This window comes from Canis lupus, chromosome 32, assembly GCF_003254725.2.
Source record: "Canis lupus dingo isolate Sandy chromosome 32, ASM325472v2, whole genome shotgun sequence".
Lineage (NCBI taxonomy): Eukaryota > Metazoa > Chordata > Mammalia > Carnivora > Canidae > Canis > Canis lupus.
Window position 1 is genome coordinate 35,560,481 of NC_064274.1, and position 22,334 is coordinate 35,582,814.

Genomic DNA, 22,334 nt, shown 5'->3' on the forward strand with positions numbered 1-22,334 from the left:
TTCTAAAGATAGATGTATAGCATATTAACATTCCACCTTAAAAAGCATATACATATAGTTTACATATATTTGTGTTTACATTGAAGAAAATGTGGATAGTTTTATTTTATGTTTTATTTTACTTATTTTTTAAGATTTTATTTATTTATTCATGAAAGACAGAGAGAGAGAGAGAGAGAGAGAGAGAGAGAGGTGGAGACACAGGCAGAGGGAGAAGCAGGCCCCACACAGGGAGCCTGACGTGGGACTCCATCCCCGGACTCCAGGATCATGCTCTGGGCCAAAGGCAGGCGCCAAACTGTTGAGCTACCCAGGGATTCCCTTATTATCTGTTTTAATGCAGATATTTGAAATAGTGACATAATTTTCTTATTGACATTTACCACTATCTGATAGGATTTTATGTCAAAACATGAAAAAGAAATATAGCGGAATATTTTATGGAAATATTAGTAAAGACAAAAATCACAAATATACCTTTAAGATCAATTTAATATTTAGTTAATATCTAACAAATATTAGAGCAGAAATTTCTCAATCAATGTTAACTTTTATGTTAATTTTTAAACATAATAATCAATTCTAACTTACTTCGTCAGATTTCAAAAAATTCAAGTCTTCTAGTCATTTTTAACAACTTACCCAGATTAGTATAAAAGTTATGGAATATTAACCATTAGTCAATGAACAAATGATTAATAGTATCTTGTATATAGTCAACATATATTTCAAAGTTTTATTTGCTCAAAACAGAATATATAACTTACTTGTGAATATAAAGAACAGTATATAAATTAAAATTTAATTAATGGTGATGTGTTAGAATAGAAAATATTTTAGAAAGCTCACAGAAAATGTTTAAAATATATGTTATTTACAATTGTCAAGGAAGATACGAGAAAAATCAGCTGGAATATATTGAAACTAGTTGCCACTGAATTGTAAAAGTTATCTTAGAAAAAATGTGTATTAATTTTTGTTGCCGTATGATATATTAGCACAAATTAACAACTTAAAAAACAGCCTTTGACTATTTCACAATTTCTGTGGTTCAGAATTCTAGGCATGACTAATTGGATTCTCTGCTCAGTGTTTCACAAGGCTCCAATCAAGGTCCATTGGGATACATCCTCATGTGGAGCTCACGATCTGTTATCAAACTTATTCAGGCTCTTAGCAGAATTTAGATCCTTGTGGTTGCAGAACTGAAAACCCCATTTTCCTGTTGTCTGCTGGCAAGAGGTTGTTCATGGTGATATGTTGAATAAATAGAATGGTCTACTTTCAAAGATGGCCCTCAATGACTTTACCTTCTGGTATATTAAGCCTTGGCCAGTCACTATCCTGGAAGTGTGGGCTTAACCCAGTGACCTGATTCTAACAAATAAAATAGAGCAAAATGAGTCAATGCTATTTCCATGATTAGGCTAAAATGTGGTTGTCTGCTTTAACTCTCTCTCTCTCTCTTGCTCGAACTCTGATTAAGCAAGATGATATATTGAGAGATACTCTCAGAGTGGACATGGTAAGGAAATGAGGAAGGCTCCTGACCAAAGGTTTATGAGGAACTAAATCCCTCTAAGAGCCACCTAAGCCAGGCCTGGATTTCTGAAGCACAGAAACTGAGGTAACAAATTTTCATGTTTTAATGAACTACATTTTGGAGTAGTTTGTTACATGACAATATATAACTAATACAAGTTGTAGGTACACATTCATTCAAATGGTAGCAGTTACACTCAGTTTAATAATTTTTGAGTGCTCTGTAATATGACACTTTTGCATTTATATAGAATATTTTGCACTTGATTTATCTTTATGATGTATGCATAGAGAGAAAAAATATGTTATATTAAATGACAAACTGTTTCCTCCGAAGTTGGGTCCATGTTATATTTGTTGAATTACTGAGAAATGTTAAGGAGGAGCAGATATTTTAGAAACATATGAATTTTGGAATATACCATGCAGATTTTCCCCATTATGATGTAAAAACCATCTTTATAGGAATCCCTGGAGGTTAGACTTATTGGAAAGAATACTAAAATGCTGGACCAATATCCTGTAGTGAAATAATCTCTATAGGCAAGGAATCTATGTTGTAACCTCCCCATCCAAGTAGTCTTTATAACCAACAAAAAACAAGAGTTGTTGCTATATATTTTTATTTTATTGATCATGTTGCAAAAGGGTGAATCACATCAGAAAACCAGTTCACATTTGTGAGTGCTCATTTTACAATTAATTTAAGTGAAAAATGAGTAATTTTCCTAAAGGTGGTATTCAATATCACTGCTCATTTTTCTTTTTCTCACAATGATTTCAAATAAATAATGATAAGCTAAATTAAGATGAATTTTATCTGTTGTTTTCCAAGAGTAAATGAAATGACTTTTTGAAAAAAGTGAGGGAGGAAAAATCTTTAAAGTCACATTTCATACTATTAGAAAATAAAAGGAAAAGGTAGATAATTCTTCACACTGAACCAAAACTATATCTTAAGGGTGCCATCTGTCTCTCTAAATTATTTTTTTTTTTTGTTAAATGTATTGTTTCTTTTCTATTTTTGTAGAAAATATTTTACAAGCTTGATGTAATATTTTCACAAATAAAGATTTACTTTATTTTAATATTTACATGTAACTCTGAGATAAGAATGTAAACAATTAAATAATTTTATTTGATTAGGTTTTCAAATTTTGCTTTTACAATGCTATGATGAACATTCTTGAGTCTTACTATTTTATGGTTGTTTAAGTAATTTTTGTGGATACATCATAAACATCTTATTTAAAAGTCACCATAAGACCTCCTTGATTTCCACTGAGTTTCTACCAAAAGATCTTTGTCCCTTTTGTCTTTGAGTGGTTAAGACTGGAGCATGATACCATAATTCAGAATATGCATCTTAGGGAACTTTTAACTGGGTAACAAATTTATTTAATCTTTTAATACCTCAGTTTTATTTTTTGTAGAGTGGTTCTAATCATAATGCCCAGTTCCTCAATTTAGTGCTTAAGAGTAAATAAGAAAGTTTATATATATATAGCACTTAGGTTTGATCTTGACACATGGAAGGGACCCAATGAATTCTGATAATGATATTTATTGATGTCATTATTGTTGAATTTATTATTCTTCTTGTGTTCTTCTTATCTCTTGTACCTAGTTGCAGACTCTGGAAGCAGGTTTTGGGGATTCTTGATTTTCGTGATCTATAGCACCTTAGGACTGCACCTGGATAAGGTGGAGCATGATAAATGTTTCTTTAAATGGCTGTTGAGAACCCATTACTCAACTTTGATCCAAATTCATTATGCCTGTACCATGACAAGAGGCTCTGACTCATTGCCGGGAAGCTTAGTCTGATCAGAGTAAGCTCAGTCTGATCAGAGTCCTGAATTAAAGCTTTTCCAGGAGATGCAAATTAATGTAGAATATAGTTTTGAAAGTCCCAAACTTGGCACCTTACTCTCCACAGTCAACCACTTTAAAATCTTTCAATATTTATCTTAATATTTACTTATGATAGATAAATAGATTCTTTTGATTCTTTATTTCCTTTTCTCCAATTTTACACATTGTTTAGAGATTTTCAGCTATGGAAAAAGTGTAGTAGATCTACTTACAATCTCTTGCCTACTCCAGTTGACTCTCTTTCCTCTCCAAGCCTACCAATAAAAATTATATCTAATTTGATGCCTAGATTTTATGACAAGTAAATATTGTTTATGAATACCAATCAGTGTTATAATTACTTTTATTTCTGTTGGGTTTACTGCTACTCCCAACCCTTTGGATTAATATGTTCTTGTTTATTGCTGTTATTTATTATTTAATTCTTCTTACACAAATATTCTTTACAATTTTTCAACTGTAATTTCTCTCAATAAAGCCAAACATGTCAATTAAATGATTCATTCCAATGTTTCCTTCTTGGGAGCACCTTTCAAGGATCCCTCTGTCTTTCTTCTTCTAATGAGGCCTTTGCTCACCAGACTTACTGCATAGAAGCACTTTGGATATTCTTTTCACCATCTTCTGGGAAATTCTCATTTTTTTTCTATCTTGAATCCTTTATTTACTGGATCTCATATCTCATTTTTACATTTTTATTGGTTTGTTTGCTCATTTTTGTAGAGTATACCTTCCTATTGCTTTATGTTAAAGAAAGAACTTGCAAATTGTAAAGTTCTTTTATTACATATTTCCTGTTTGGAAATAATTTTTCCTCTGAAATGTAAAATATTTATGTTTTTTATTCCCATTTTGTTCTTGTAAAGACTAATGCCATTTTAATCACAATCATTTGCATGTGAGTATATTTTGCTTGTTTCTTCATATCTTTTTTTATTGTTATTTTCCTACTTTTCACATTGCAATATTTATTTTATTTTTAAAATATTTTTATTAAAATTTATTCATGAGAGACACAATGAGAGAGGCAGAGACATAGGCAGAGAGAGAAGCAGGCTCCTTGTGGGGAGTCTGATGTGGGACTCAATCCCAGGACCTTGGGATCATGCCCGGAGCTGAAGGCAGATGCTCAACCACTGAGCTACCCAGGCATCCCAACGCATTGCAGTCTTTAGATCCCCTCTCTATATTTGATTTTTATTATTCTTTGATGTATATATTAGGATTTTAAAATATTATTATCATATTAGACAGAGTGGATAATATCAAACCAGAAACCTAATAAATTTGGTTTTGATGGATTTTAACTATTATTCTTTAGTACATTTTGTCACTCAAAATTTTTCTCTTTTTCAGTTCTCCAACTCTTGTTGGTTAAATAATGGACTTCCTGAAAATATTTTTCTATTTTTTTCTACTTTCTGTAAGATTTTCTTAACTGCATTTTTGCTCTGAATTTCTGTTTATTATTTCTTATTTGTTTTTCATGGCAGAAGCTTTCACATTTGGTGTTTCTTGGTTGCTCATTCATAAAATGGTGACTGGGTACTTTCTCTGGGTTTATGTTTATGTATTATGTAGTTATGAAGAGTCCTATGAGGCAACTGAGACATTTGGCTGGAGAACAGCCCTCCAATTGCCAAAATATAAAGAAAATAAATTGTTCCAAACAGAACTATTTCAAAGTGTTGCATAAGAGTTACAAACCTAGCTGTGCTGCCAAGTGTCAGAGGGGACTAAGAATTTCATTTTACATTGTATAGATCAGAGGGCTACAATTGATGGAATTATACAATTGATGGGAAAAATGTCACCCACAACATATTTTTGTAATGACCACAAGCTACGAATGGTTTTAATATATTTTTATGATTAAAAAACTCGACTATCTTGTGATACTGCAAATTATATGAAATTCAAATGTTTTTGTCCGTAAATAAAATTTTATTGTAATCTATCCAAGCTTATTTGTACATGTATTGCCTGTGGCAACTTTTGGCCTATAAAATCAATTTTACTAGTTGAGTAGTTGTACTGAGACTGTAGTTGAGCTCTCATTGCTTTACACTGCTGCTGGGTTTCCTGTAAATTTCAGTGTTGTAGTTATAATTTGACAACATTTTGAATGTCATACATATCATAACACAATTTTTTCTTGCATGTATTATAAGTGCATATATATCATGTAAAAAGAAAAAAGTGGAGTTCAATTGTCATGCTTTTAGTTAGGCACAGTGGAATATAGATTTTGTTGTTTTATAATTATATGGCAAAGGATTTTAGTTATTATGCAAGTGTCCTCTAACTGAGCTAAAATAATACAACATACACTGACATTACAAGAATAGGCTTTTATCAGGATATTCTTAACTCACAAAAAACGGGCATAAAAATTGGAAAAGTTAAAATATTTTAGCACAATAAAATTTCTAAGCACACACACACACACACATACATATACACACACAGTCAACGTGAAGCTGAAACCAAAGTACATTTCCAAGTGACTTAGTTGCTAGCCAAGTAATGAAAGCTATTTATTCATGGCGATTTAATTAAATAATGTTTAATTGCAAATGCTGAGGAAATGTGTTCAGAGAAAATAAACTTGTTTAAGACTATTAACCTTCAGTTAGAATAGTGACTTTACTAGTTGAGACCTCAAGAGCAACATCAATAGGCAATTAAAAGACAAGTAGAATGTGGAGTGATTTTTATTTTGGCTCTTGAAGAGTAACAGATGTACCAGTACTATCCAGTTGTTTGAGAAGTCAATGCTAAAATTGAAGTGATTGAATAATTGGCCTCTGTGAATAGCCTGTATGGAACAACTATAGGCAAGGAGGTGAGGAAATATAAATTAAGTAACACCTGAGTTGGAATTTGCTAAGACATTTTACAACTGATGAGGGAAAAATGATGTTTGGAACAGAAAAAAAGGTAAAATTGGACAAATGTTAAAAGCTGGCAAGAATTTAAGAAGTTTAATGCTTATGTTTATCCACTGTGTTATTATTAGAAGGTGAATAGGAGGAAATTATTTGAACCTTATGTGTAATTAAACCATAAGGGTCAATGGTGAGCGTCATTTGATCTTATGGACTTAACCAACGTTAGTTGCATATATTCTTGTCAAAAATAGAAGTTAAATATTTGGATTTACCCTGGTACTTAGCTGTGTGATGGAGTAGAAATTTTAAGTGTTATTGCAATTTTTTGGGATCAGGCCTGGCTGAGATTGAAATTTTTATGAAAGAGAACTGCCCGCAACTACTGCTATCAAACACTAAATGGCTTTGGAAAATTGCTTTTGCTGAAGACTTGATAATATTCTTTAAATAAATTCAACCTAAAATTAGAAGGCAAAAAAAAGTGCTGATGCACAAAACTTATACTACAATAATGTCATACAGATGAAAACTAATGTTGGAATCACCTGTAATGTCAAACTGCTTTATATACTTGCCATGCTGTCAAAAGTTAAAGTAAGGGACACCTGAGTGGCTCAGTTGGTTAAGCATCCAATTCTTTTTTTTTAAAGATTTTATGTATTTATTCATGAGAGACACACAGAGAGAGGCAGAGACACAGGCAGAGGGAGAAGCAGGTTTCCTGGCAGAAGCCGGATGTGGGACTTGATCCCAAGTACGGGGATCGGCCCTGAGCCAAAGGCAGACCCTCAACTGCTGAGCCACCCACGCACCCCTAAGCATCCAATTCTTTAATTCAGCTTGGGTCATGATTCCAGGGAGACCAAGCCTTTCATCAGGCTCAGCACTGGGCACAGAACCTCGTTAAGATTCACTCTCATTAGGGATGTCTGGGTCGCTCAGCTGTTGAGCATCTGCCCTTGCCTCAGGGCATGATCCCGGAGTCCTGGGATCGAGTCCTGCATGGGGCTCCCTGCCTGGATCCTGCTTCTCCCTCTGCCTATGTCTCTGCCTCTCTCTCTTTCTCTCTCTCTCATGAATAGATAACTAAAAGTTAAAAAAAAAAAATCACTCTCATCGCCCTCTTCCCCTTCCCCAATTCTTAAAAAAAAAAAAAAGAAAAAACGAGTAAAAAATGAGGCCACCACTCTTCACCCCATTTGCGGCAGATATATTTTCTGAGCTCAAACTACATCTTTTTTCCTGATTCCCTTGAAAATGCAAGGGAAATTTTCATATTTCAAAATACATTTAACTGTTCAATTGAAGGGCTTCCATCTAACCTGTAATTGGAAGTGATTAATCTGCAACATAATGATGTGCTAAAAGGCAAATATCAATAGGAAAATCTAAGAGAATTTGATAAGTGCCTTCCAAGTCTTGAATAAGCTCAGTTAAAATCAAATACTCATTGATTTATATCAGTATTTGTCAGTACCTGTCTTTGTGAAAAGACATTTTCAAAGATGAAATACAAGAAGGCTCATCACATATCATTAACAGATTGGCATTTGAAATCTTTTTTTTTTTTTTTTTTTGATGATAGGGAGCATTAACTTTGAATTTGAATGAAGTAGAACATTGCTCCTATTTTAGTTTGCTAGAAATGCCATACAGAAGTACCACAAACTGGTATCTTTTAACAACATTTATTACCTCACCATTCTGGAGCTAGACGTTCAAGATCAGGGTTTTGCACAGTTGATTGTTGTGAGGGTTGTGAGGAAGAATCTGTTCCAAGTCTCTCTTTAGACGGTTTTCTAGCAATTATAGTATTCTTTCACTTGTAGACATAACACATTGATCTCTGACTGGTGGTCATAAGGCATTCTCCCTGTCTGTCTTCAATTTTTTCCATTTTATAGGGATATTAGTTATATTGGATCTGGGCTCATCCTATTCTCATTTTAGCTTGATTACTTCTGTAAAGATACTCTCCTCAGGTTAGGTCACCTTCTGAGATACTGAAGGGGATTGAGGCTTCAACATATGAATTTTGGAGGAGGGCAATTCAATCCATAACTCTTTCTCTGAAAATTAGCTTCAGTCTTATTAGTAGAACCGTATTACAAAATTTATACTCATTATTATTGTTATTATTTAAATGTTGCCCACTCCACTTTGTGTAATATATATATATATATATATGTTAGTGCTACTTGCTACTTCCTCGTTCTCCATATCTGTTGATTCATATTCCAGTTACTCAATGCTTCAGCTTACCCAGATATACATTCTTTATTTGTAGAAAGAAATGAATACATAGCTAGAAAGTTTTATGGAGAAAACTCAGTAGGCTGTTCCTTTCTGCTCATTTTCCTGGATTTGAACTCCATTCTTCCAACTTCCAACTACGGTACTTAAGGTTTGTAATTCTGAAGATTTTCTTGATATATATATATATATATCACATCCGCAGTTAGTTTTCAAAAACATTTTTTTTTTTTTTTTGCATTCTGCTAAGTGATTTACCAACTGCCCATCTGTCTATCTGATCTGTTGACCTAGTGTCAGATTAAATCCTTAGTGAAGCAATACTGGGAAAGACTAGAGTGGAAACAAATGGCTGACCCTAGTACCCCCACATGCTAAATTATTCTGTGGGATTAGCTTGAGATAGCATGACTTCAGTGTAAATGCTAAGAGAGATGCTAAAGGCAACAAAGGCTGTAGGCTAACTGCACTTCCAGTTGTTAAATGGCAAACTTTTTTTTGAAGGGATACATGAACACTACATTTCCATTGTTGACACGGTCCACTCATGCTTCATGTATTTATTTTATTCATTCTTATAAAAACAAGTTTTAGGTTTGCAACAAAATTGTGAAGAATTTACAGACAGTTCCCATATCTCACCTGTCTCCCCACAGGTATATACTCCTCCATTATAAATATCCTTCACCAGAGTGATACCTTTGTTACAATCTATGAATCTGCACTGACACATCATAATCTCTCATAGCCTACAGTTCATATTACAATTCCCTTTTGGTGTTGTACATTATACGGGTTTGGACAAATGTATGATGGCATTATCCATCATTAAGTATTACACAGAATAGTTTCACTGGGGATCCTTGGGTAGCTCAGTGGTTTAGCACCTGCCTTCTGCCCAGGGCGTGATCCTGGAGACCTGGGACCGAGTCCCACATCAGGCTCCCTGTATGGAGCCTGCTTCTCCTCTGCCTGTGTCTCTGCTTCTCTCTCTATATATCTTTCATGAATAAATAAATAAAATCTTTAAAAAAAAGAATAGTTTCACTGCCCTAAAAAAACTCTTTATTTTGCCTGGGCACTCCTCCTCCTAAAAATGCTCTTTATTTTGCCTGGACATTCCTTGCCCCACAAGCCCTTACAATAACTGATCCTTTTATTGTTGCCATAGTTTTGCCTTTTCTAGGATGTCATATATTTGGAATCATACACTATGTCATTTTTTCAGATTGGTTTTTCTCACTTAGTAATGCATATTTAAGTTTCCTCCATTTTTTGCATAGTAATATCTCATTTCTTTTAGTGCTGTATAAAATTCCATTATCTTTATATACTTCTTCACCTACTGAAAGATATCCTGGTTTGGCAATGAGTAAAGCTTCTATAAGCATCCAGAAGAAGGTTTTGTATGGAAAAAAAAAGTTTTCAACTCCTTTGGATAAATACCAAGGAATGTGATTGCTGGATTATATGATAAAAGTATTTTAGTTTTGTAAAAAAAAACACAAAATTATCCCCCAAAATAGCTGTACTAGTTTGCATTCCTACCTATGGATTTGCCTTTATATGCACATCTGGGTTGTACTCCTCCTGGGTTTCAGTGTTTTTTTTTTTTTTTCCTGAGATGAAACTTATAAATTGGGATTATCTTAAAGAACAACAGGCACTTACCATCTCCTTCCACAACTATATATTCTAAATTGCCTCTGTCTTCAGCTACTACTTCTGCTGGTCTCAGTATCTTAGCTGGTGATGTGACCCAAATGCCCATTCCTGAGAAGTCTGAGGACATATTTCTCTGGTAGCCATATATCTCTCATGCAGGATTGGGGCTGTTGAGAGGAATTTTTCCTCTATCCTCTTATGTTCAATGTTTAGTGGGCTTGAAAATCAAACTGACAAAATACAGATTAATAAAAGAAAAGACAGGTTTCTTAATTCACATACTAACGTAGGAGTTTACAGAAATGATGTGACTAGAGGAGGTGGTTAGAATTTGAGACTTATATTTTATCTTAACAGGGGAAGGGGCAAGAAAGAGTGCTTATAGGAAAATAAATGACATTTAGAAAAAATAAATGGGCCTTTAGAAAAATAGATGGGTGGGCGATATGATAGTTTTGTGACAATGTCTATTTCAGTGTGCTGCCAACTTCTCTCTAGTGATAAGAGTCACTGGTTGCAAAACTCCTGGGGAAAAGATTTATGACAATTGAGTTCTTTTGAGAGGTTCTGCTTTCAAGTAGATAAGGGTTTTTAGAGAAAAAAAAAGCCTTTTCTCAAAGGCTTAAAATAATGTTTATGTCACAGAGGCATATTCTACATTCCCTTACGATGTACTTGTTCATTCATACATAATTGGGCAAGGTAGTAGCATCAGATAGTTTGGATTCTGTGTGTTTATCTCCATGCTTTATTGTGTACTGGAAACTAGACCTCCTTGGTTACCCCTGCCTATATTCTGACTTATTTTTTACCTACAGTTTTTTGGACACAAGAGTACAAAGTTTTCAGAAGGCCCCCATATCTTGTAGTTTTTCTTTTGCAGAGTGTGACCTTTTGGAGACAAAGACAGTTTCTTTGTGTCTGTCAGGACTGTTGGTTCTTTGTCCTTTATACCATTTGAATCTTGCTATAGATTGAGGTTTAGCCCTCCAGAATATATGGCTTGGCTAGTGTGTCAGGATCCAGTTCAACAGTGACCATGCATTCAGATATGCTCATCACAAAGGGCTCCAAGACTGATAAGGTGCATACAGTTACATTAAAGCTCTTTTTCAGAAGATGTGTAATTCTGCTGTGTAAATGATATGGCCTTTCTCCAGCACCCAGAGGTAGGGGCTAACTTTCGATACTTCCACTGCCGCAAACCCCACACTGAAACTTTTTTTTTTTTTTTTTACAGTAATCAACACTAGAGTCTGCAGATTTTATGTACAAAATAACAGGGCCACATGCATTCAAATCTGAACCTGCTGCAGGGCCCTTTCCTGTTCTAGGCCCTATTTAAAGCTTGCAGAATTCTTGTCATTAGATAAATGAGTTGGAATATTCTTAGGTGAGAAAAATGGTTTTCCAGATATTATGTTTCTTTGTGATGGCAAAGAATAAAAGATGTAGCAATATACTTCTTACTCTGGTGGTAAAAGGCCTGGTGTGCTCCTTTTCCCTGAACTACTAAAAACTGCACTGAAGAAACAAGTCTCTGATTCTTCATAAAGTCTATTCTACCTTCAGGAATTACATGGATATTACAGAAACCTCCAGTGTGCTAACCAACCCCTTCTGAGTCTTCTCTACTATCAGATATCATTATTTAATAGATTTCTCTAATTATTCAGGATGATCACTTGGCTCAGATCTTTTCAGACTATATTATGGCAGAAGATGAACACATTAACATAGCCTTGGGGCAAAGACATTGTTGACAACTCCATGTAGATTGGAAACATTTCTGATCTTATCTTTTTGGTGTTTTGGGGGGATATAAAAGAATACACTTAGCAAATTAGTGACTGCATATTATATACTTGTGGTTTTAATCTGTTCTAGCTAAGATAGCATCTTATGGATGGAAGCTACTCCTGTGGGTATGTCCTGGTTGAGCTTATGAAAATCTATACTTCTCTAGGACCTAGCTGAATCATACAGTATCTGAATACATGATTTATATGGGTATGCTGAGGACCACTACTCCTGCATCCTTTAGATCCTTAAGGTAGCATTAATCTTTGACATTTTCCTAGATATAATATTATTGAGATTTACTACAAAGGTATTGCTACTAAATAACTTTTCCCCCGCAGTCCAAAGACCCATCTGGGTATTATTCCCAACTGTCAAGTATTTCAGTCTCAGTCACACACATAAGATGCATAAATGATTCAGTAGGTCCATGGAAACATTGACCACTGTAAGCTAGAGTTCAATCAGGATTTCAACTATTATATAGTCTCTGTATTCTCCTCTAAAAGACAGGCCATGGTGATGCTTCCTGTATCTGAGTATATTACATTTATAACCTGTGGTTATATCAGTCATTGAAATTTATGGGTTTTCCCTTATTCCCACTGTACGATAAATACTGTTGATCCTTTTAGAAAAAAGACTGGAGAAATTTTATATTATATAAATGCTATGGTGTTTCTGGTCCTTCCTCAATAAGTTCCTGCATTCTCAGCCCCTTCCAATTATGTGATTATTTGTTTTTGCTGTTTTATAAAACACACACATGCACACATACATATGCATACATGCACACAGGGTCCTTTATTTTTACAGTAATGCAAGATCACAAAAATGATCTTATAAGCTGAAATTATGGAACACTGCTTGATAATGTATAAGAAAAAATGATGATTTTTCCATGACTTCCAAAATTGTTTGTAAAACATTAAAAATATCTTATTAAAAATGGTAAAACTAATATTTATTTAGTGCATTGTAATTTCAAACATTGTAATTTCCAACAACATAAAATGTTGTGAGTTAAAGTGCCTTATTTTTTGTAGAAAAATCACCAAGAATACTATGAACAGTGATTACCACTTTCTTACTGTATAACTTATAATTTGGAACAAAATCTTTTCTATGCCATGGGGAATTGGCATACTCCTTTCTAAATCTGAATTATCTTCTAGCATTTTATTCTTTGCACTTTCAATGTCATGAAAAATAGAGTTCCTCTAATGAAACATTTTTTTTTGGCCAGTGCCATTTCCTGTGGAACATCTTTATCTTTTTCATTATAACCACAGATCTCATTTATGCTGATAAGTTCATCTTCACTAAATTCCTCTGGCTGCATATCTAGATGTTTTTCATGTCTTACAATTCAACATTCCCAGAATCATTCATTTATTCTAAAACTTCATTTCATCTGATTTGAATTTCACATCCAGCATGATGACTTTTTTTTTTTTTTTTCTATTGTTTTGGCTACTTCCCTCTTTGATTATGCATTGTTGTAGAATGTCATTTGGGCTGTTTGGTAGAAGACAAGTAGGTAGCACCATTACACACACTCCTCTCTATGTGTGAATTGAATAGCAAATCTGTAGCCACAGAACGGAATAAAGTGATCAGTCACTCATCATGGTATGTATTTGATATTCATTTGAGATTTGTGAACTGAAGATCTAGAGTAAAGCTACAGTTTTTACAGGTACTCTTCATAGAACTGTGTAAGTGAAATTCGAATAGTGATGTAGGGAGGAGCAGGACTCTTTAGCTCAACTCTGGTAACTCAAATGTCTGCATATCAGCGAGGACTGTCTCTGTCTGGGTGTGGAGTGTGTGTGTATGTGTGTGTGAATGTGTGCCCCCACCCAAAATCTACTGAATTAGAAATTCTAGGATAAAGCTCAGTAATCTTTATTTCTACAAGACCTCCAAGTGGTTTTGATAGATATTAAGGTTACAGACCCACACACATGTCATCATCATTGTTGCTTGACCATCTATATTGCTGAGGGATGCATTTCCACAGCTTTGCACTGGTCAAGCTACCTTGATTGCTATGATAATTGTGACACCCTTGGCTGGCTACTGGTGACCAAGCACTAACACCTGGTCTCCTCTGTTCTAGGTACCATCATTCCCAAGAATATTAACAAGACTAGCTTTGTGACTACTTCAACCTGCAGAGGGAAACTACCAGGGAACTTAGCAATGCTGGCACCCCTCTCACTAGTGAATTTCTGACGGGTTTGATGAAGGGTGTGTTCTGCTTCTTTCCTTGAAACATACTTGAAGGTCTTCAGGCTTCACATAGTATATACATTCTAGTATGCCATCTATACTTTTATTATTTCCTCTGTGGTCTGCTACAATAGCTCAGGCATTCTCATTGCACACGGAATGGACATCATTTGTTTTAGTCTGTTCAGCTTGCTATAACAAAATACCATATATTGGTGGCTTATGAACAACAAACACTTTCTTTATTCTAAAGCTCACCTGCAAAAGTCCTTGCTCACTTATTTATATATCTTAAATTTATACATTTGCTATCAAATAAAATTGATGTGTATTTCTGATATTTACTAAATTATGTGTTAAATCCTGTGTCTGTTCTCTTTTATTATCACTATTTATATCAATATGAAGTTCCTGAGTGTTAATTTTATGTTAAATGTATTGCTAATTAGCAAGTAGAAATTCAAAATATGAATTACACATATCAGTTCTATTATGCCAAACTATTTTGAAAGGATATGTATTCTTCCTGGAAGTATATTTTAGGATGACCTTAGTATATGCTTAGTTTTAAGTTCATCTTTGTAAAATCATCAATCAAGTAATTTTATACTTCTCAATATAATCAATAATAGTCACGATTTAAAAAATAATACTTTTGACTAAATTAACATTACTTTGTTTTGTAAGTACTGTAATCCATAAGGAAGAATCAAATATTTGTCATTTTAAGTACACTCCAAATCAAGGTAAAGTTGTATTTTTTACAATGTCTAGCTTTATGCATACTAATAAAGGAACTTAATACATTATGCTTTAGGGAATATTGTTCTCATGCCTAGCTTCCTACATTTGTTATTTTTCTGCAGTTACTAATCAATTTCACACCTTGAGCTGAGGGACTTTTACCTATTATAGCGGAGAGTTTTGACAAATAGGTACATTAAAGTGAAATAATTCAAAACTGCCAGTTTATTTATAAATAACTCTATAACTTCTAGAATAAGTCAGAATGCTATAATTCTAAAAGCTAATGCCATTAATTTAATAGAAAATGTCATAGTATTTCGATGACAATAGATCAGTTATATTCTTCAACCTTGAAGATTATGATTTTTTTTCATATCTTCAGCAAGGTGAAAAAAAGAAAAAGTAAATTAAAAGTGTGTGCACTCTCATTTCACTGCTATTATCTTTTTTCAAACTGCAATTATGCTCTACTGGTATTACTACAGAATTGCCCTTTGCTCTTTGTTCTGATTTTGACATCTCTATTGCAAATGATTATCCACAGCTGCCAGTTTTTACCACACCCCAATTTAAGACTTTTCAAGGTCTTCTTATTCAAGTTTATATGAAGCTTATTAACTTTTTACAAATGGCCTACAAGGAATGATGTTGCCTGGTTTTTGCTTAAGTCTCAAACCTCTTTATTCTTTGTTATTAATGTACATGGAACATTTTTCATATATTTCATTTTTTCCAGCTTTATTTAGTTTCAAATGACAATATTTGTATCTATTTAAGATGTACATCATAATGTTTTTATATATGTGTACATTGTGAAATGGTTCTCACAAGCAAGCTGATTAACATATCCATCACCTTTTGTTGTTGTGAGAACACTTAAGGTGTATTCTCTTATATAATTTCAAGTATGCAGCATATTATTATTAACTATAAGCACCATGCTGTATATTAGATCCTCAGAGTTGACTCATCTCATAACTGAGTTTGGACCCTTGACCAATAGCTCCCCACTTCCCCTATCTCTCAGCCCCTAACAACCACTACCTTCTTTTACTATGGACTGAATTTTTTAGATTTCACGTATAAGTGACATCATACAGATTTATCTTTCTTGTCTGGTTTAGTATAGTATACTCCAGTTTCAATCACATTATAGTATCATGATTTCTTCTATTTTAAGGGTTAATATGTAATGGAAAATATAATTTATAGTATACATATATAATGTGTATATGTAAGTAAAATACATATATAATGTCATATATGCATGTAATTTTCCGTATATATGTGTGTATACATTTGTGTGTCTGTGTATATGTGTCATGAACATGCTATGAAGACACACACATAAGTGTGTCTTTCCACAATATCCACTTTATTCAATCGTAAAGTTAAATCACAATTATAAAGCAGGTTCAGGATTCCAAACTTAATGACATTTCACCATGTGATTAAATTTGGCTTCTTACATAGCACACAGAAAGGCATAAGACAAATCCACAGTAAATAAGATAACAGAAGGGTGTAGGAAGTTGAGAAACCATATGCGAAATCAGTCTATGGGCATGCAGTTGAGATAAGGCCTCGGTCCCGACTGGGTCAGCTCTTGGCACTTACTGTTTCTTATGTTCAAACAGTAGATGATTTCAGGTCTGTTTGGAGATCAATGGGGCAGAGTCTTTGGAGTCAGCTGCCATTTTTTAAGTGATCAAACATAGAGAGGTCATGCTGAAGAGTCTGACAGTTTGCTGCCAAAATCTTCCCCTTTTAAAAGGGATTTAATCAGTCTCGGGCCCCTGCAGACCTCCTCTGGTTCTGCTTGTTATCAGTTCCGGGTGTCAGCTGATGCTGGTCCCAGCAATATCTTATAGCTGTCATACCCTTAAATGCCTCTTTCATTGCTTGACACAGGCCCCTGCTTGACACAGGCTCCTGCTTGACATGAGAGGCTCCATTTTGCTCTCTACGGTACATATCTAAATCTATCCATTCATCTGTTTATTGATACTTAGTTTATTTCCATATCCTGGGCTATCATGAATAATGCTGCAGTTAACATGGGAGTAAAGATGTCTTTGAGATACTGATTTTATTTTCCTTGAATATAAACCTAGAAGTGGGATTGCTGGATCATACAGTAGTTCTGTTTTCATTTTTTGAGGAATCTTCATACTGTTTTCCATAGTGGCTGAAGGCATACTCAATTCTAGACTTGCCATGTTCTGGTCAGCCTAAAACCTTCCAGCAATACCTTGTTTTGCTTACCTTTATACAACTATATCATTAGCTGTTACTATTCACATAGCCTAAATGTAATTATGTAAATCAAAGAACAGTTTTTGTCTGCTACAATTTTACGGGATCCATGAACACAGCCCTGCTGGCCAGTAGGGCCAGGTGATGGAAAGGCATTTCCAAGCTGGCAGCCACAAAATCCAGTATACTAGACATGCACACAAACCCCCTTTTAAGATGTAAGTGTAACCTGAGGAGAGGCATAGGTAGGATGGCACTCTTGGGTCACCCTATCTCTGGAGAATGTTGAATTAGGCCTTCTAGATCTTTTGTTAAATTAAAAGCCTGCCCCCTTAAACCCTAGCTGCTAAGATAAACAAACAGATCTCTTTTGGGACAAGTCTGGGTGCATTGCCCCTCAATCCACTGCTCCTGGGCTAGATCCTGGGGCTTAGTCATGGGTTAACTAAGGTGAGTCTGCATGAGTCCTTTCAGAACTATTCTTGGTGGCTTTGTGAATTTAATGGACTCAAGCCCTGTTGGCTTTCTAGGCTAGATGTTTTGGAGGCCCATCTCTGAAGTGGAAGTCTTAAAAACCATGCCATATGTAACATCCAAACCTTTCACTCTTTAGGGAGAAACTCAGGATTCTGAGTGCCCTCTTGATTTTGAGTCTCCCCCTACTACCTCGCCAATTTCAAGTACCCACATCTAGTGACCGACCTTATGGTGCAATTGTGTCTTTACATCTATCCATTTGGATGTGGGTTTTTCTCATTAACTTGCCCAGAGTAGGAGTAGCTCACATAGTTTCTAGATTTCTTTCAGAGGAAATTATCCCTATACAGCTGTAAATTTGCTGTGTCTGTGGGAGATGAGTCCAGGAACTTCCTATGTGGCCTTCTTGGACTGGAACTCCGTCAGGAAATTCCAAGTTGTAAGTTTGGGCACCACTCACACCCATTTCCTCTGGCTCTGAGTCAGGTTAAAACCACATATTTTATATTTTCTCCTAATTTTGTAGGTTGGCTGGGAAGTCCTTTTGTCTTGTCTTGGTGAGGGTTGAGTGAGCTCCCATGGACTCATTCACCTATCTGTATAAGATACCTATCTCAGCTAAGATGAGTGCCTCATCTGTAACCTCTATCCTCATAGTCTCTGATCCCTCTTGAGCAAGCCTAGATTTGTCCACATAATGAATAAAAGTTCCCAGCAGCAAGAGAAGACAAACCCTTAAGCATAAACACTTCCAAATCTCTGTTTGTTGTCACTCTTGTTCTTTTCCAATTGGCAAGATTAAGTTCATAAGGCCAAACCCAGACTCAGGTGATAAAAAGTAAATTTTATTCTTCATAGAGGTAGTTGGCAAAGCCACATCACGAAGAGATGCACATGACCATATAACATCACAGCCATTTTTGCAAATAACCTACCACATCAATCTTAAAACCTGACTTCAATTTTATTTGCTAGGAAAGATTCATCCTAATCCAAAATTCCTCCATCTACATGTTGTGTTTTTTTATCCTCAGAGAATCCTTGTTATATCTTATAACATATTTTAACACGCAATTTTCTATTTTTATTAACTACTTAATTGCTGTATTGAGAAATATATTTTCTCAGAACCTGCATTTGCTTTGCTGCTCATCCAGTTTATTCAACAGTTGCCTTAGTGCCAACTGAACTGATAATTTTTAATATTGTTTAAAAAGGAATAGATGATGAATGCTGCCATAATGAGATGTAAACTTTCGGTGAAAGAAGAACAGTCTTAAAAGCATAATTAATTGTAGTAATTAATCATTAATAGTGTGTTTGTGCATGTGTGGGTGATAGACACATTTTTACCTTTATACCAGGTTTTGGTTATAGGGTTTTATTTTAAGCAACGTAAAATTAATGCATTAACTTTGGAAAAGACAGTATTTAGAGGTAAGGATTAAGTAAAATTAAACTATTTGAGGCAGGTCACAGAATGTGTCTGAGATCTCACTTTATATGTTGTATATGCCAAGTGTTTACTCTTTTAGCACAAAGGACAGGCCTGTTAGAGCATGCTTTGTTTTGCTTTGCTTTCTTTTTTTATACCTACTCTAACCTGGGTGCAGAAATAGCTCATATTGAGTGCTCCAATATCATCAAATAAATGTTTTAGTGAGCAATTTAGATTTTTTCATCAGAATATCACGTAGCAAAGACAAGGAGGGTTTTTCTTCTTTGTTGTTGTTTGTCTTTTCTTTTTTTTTTTAAACTAATCTCGCTTCACATTAGAGAAATACCAAAGTTATTATCAGATATTATCTTCTAATGTCTCTTCATAGTCATCCATATGTATAACAGGCTTGTCTCTGTTGCACCCCCAAAATCATATTAGTTCTTCTTCCATTTATATTAAAAAGGCATATACCCAGACTCACACTGCTGGGCAGCAAAAACAAATCATTGTGTAAATAACAGTTGTCTCTTTGTTTAACACTCCCAATCAGACTTGGTTATGTATGATTCTTGTGTTCCCCATTCCAAACCACTCAGGTTGAGTATCTGTTCTAAATACAAAATTAAGTTTACCATAGTGGAGTTCTGGTGGATAATTGACATCCCTTTTTCTGAATAGAAATAATGTAGTAAAATGTGTAGTAGAGGGAACAGTGTGGTGTGACAGCGACAACACATGGGCTTCAGTGGGGGGAAAGACTACTCACATCTGGAAAGAAAGATTAAAGATTAGAGAGAGTTGAAAACAGGATTAAAACCGGTGACGGCACTGGGGGTTATTCTGTATGTTAGTAAACTGAACACCAATAAAAAATAAATAAAAAAACAAACAAACAAACAAAAAAAAACGTGATTTCAAATGGAAGTAGGGAAGTCTCACTGAAACCCTAAAGAGCCAATACTATAAAAGAAATGAACTTTGAGTAATTTGATTCTAAACATAAGGAGGGAGACAAAGATTTAATATATGATTTCAGCAAAACTATGAAATGGATAGGTAAGATATCAAATGAAATGGAAACTTGCAAAATATGGTGAGACAAAGTTATGAAAAACTAGAAATACATTTTAGTGTTAGCTTACATATAAAATATATATAATAACTAATTGAAGAGAATATATACAACATATGTAATGAAATAATATACAGCTCATTTTGTTTTTTTTTGTTTTTTGTTTTTTAATTTTTATTTATTTATGATAGTCACACAGAGAGAGAGAGAGAGAGGCAGAGACATAGGCAGAGGGAGAAGCAGGCTCCATGCACCGGGAGCCCGACGTGGGATTCGATCCCGGGTCTCCAGGATCGCGCCCTGGGCCCAAAGGCAGGCGCTAAACCGCTGCGCCACCCAGGGATCCCTACAGCTCATTTTGTACTACTAAAATAGAAAATTCATTACCAAAATTTGTGCAGACTATCAAATCTATCTTTTGAGGTGTGATTACATAAAACTTTATAATCAGTGGTATTTATGTGTACATTTATGTTGTGTTAAAGGAACATTTTTCAGGAATGCAAAGAACAACTTGATGTATGTAACAAGAGATTCAATCTAATTATTTCATAGTTTTTTTATACTTTTTGAATCACACAATTAGCTCTCATGTTTGTAAACTTCTTCAGGAGGGAATTAAACATTTTAATATATTTATAGTAGCCTGTAGTTTAGATCAGAAGGACATTCATAACACTAAATAGATTACTACTCACCATGCTATATTGTTCATTTACTTACCTGCCTGCAGATGATGCCCTTGCAATAGGTATTAATTTTTCTCTTTGCCTAGTTGGGCTAAAATATGCACCACTACTTTTTCTTTTGGGGATGGGATAATATTTTATGAGCACATTCAGCCTTTTCTTCCACGTTTCCTAAGTGTTTTAGTATTTCAGAAACAATTAGCAAGCCATTGCCTAAGAATGTAAAACATGATTGCAATCAGAACTTGAACGCAATCATTACTCCCCTTCCATTCCATCCTTCAACCTTTAGTCAATTGTTCTTTTCACTCTCCAAAATGTAAACTATTCATAAACTATAATCAATTATTGCCTTTTCCTGGAATCCTGGAGATAGTCCATGGCCTTTAATAACCTTTAAACAAACAACCCTGTATCAAAGTCTTGTCCTATAGAAGATACATCTGTTGCCTTATGTCCCCATTTGATGGTGATAGGTTACCTGCTGTACTCCACCATGCAATATTACAGAGATTATTGCTTGTTTTTCAGCTATGTGTTATTCTTGATATCCTTAACTAATTTATATATATTGTCTTAAAATATTTAGTTAAATTCATGGAATATAATATTACCTTTTGTGTCCAGGAGGTGTAATAAGTTAAACATATTCGTAATGATCTCAAATCCTCTGCCACTGGGGTCCAGATGCTTATTTTCACTTAGTACCTGAATTTTAATACCACTGAATTTTTGTGTTTATTCTCATTCACAAGGCACTTTCTATAATTAAGACTATATCTTTGTGGCTTTTAGAATGTACCTGCTCTTTCCTATCGGTAATCTAACTTTATCCTTGATGCACTCTTCCTAATCTATTTAGAGAGCGATCAATTAATTCAATTAATTAATTAATTTACTAATTAGTCAGATAATTAATTAGTACTTTCATCCAGCATATACCTTATGATACCATATTGATTTGGGGGAATTTCATATCCTAGTGAGATTCTGTAAATGTTGGATAACAAAAATGGCTAACTTGTTTTCTGATGTTTATAAAGTCTAGCTAGGAAGTCAGATATGAAGACAAATAGTGATCAGTGGCATTATACAAATACCACCAAATTTGGTACAAATACCACCAAGAAATCACTGGAGAAGGAAGTTAAATGTCTTGAGGTCTTGACTAATTAGACTCCTAATTTTTAGCCAAAGAAATTGGTTTACTACTGTTACCATATGTTGATAATATGTATTAAAACCAAAAATTTGGAGTACAGGAATTTGACAAACCTTAATTGAATTAGAAGATTATCAAAGGCAAGAAAAATGCAGAAGCAGAATTGACAGGGCCTACAGCACTCCAGTTATTTATACTTATATTTTAAATTAACAAGAATAGTGAAATA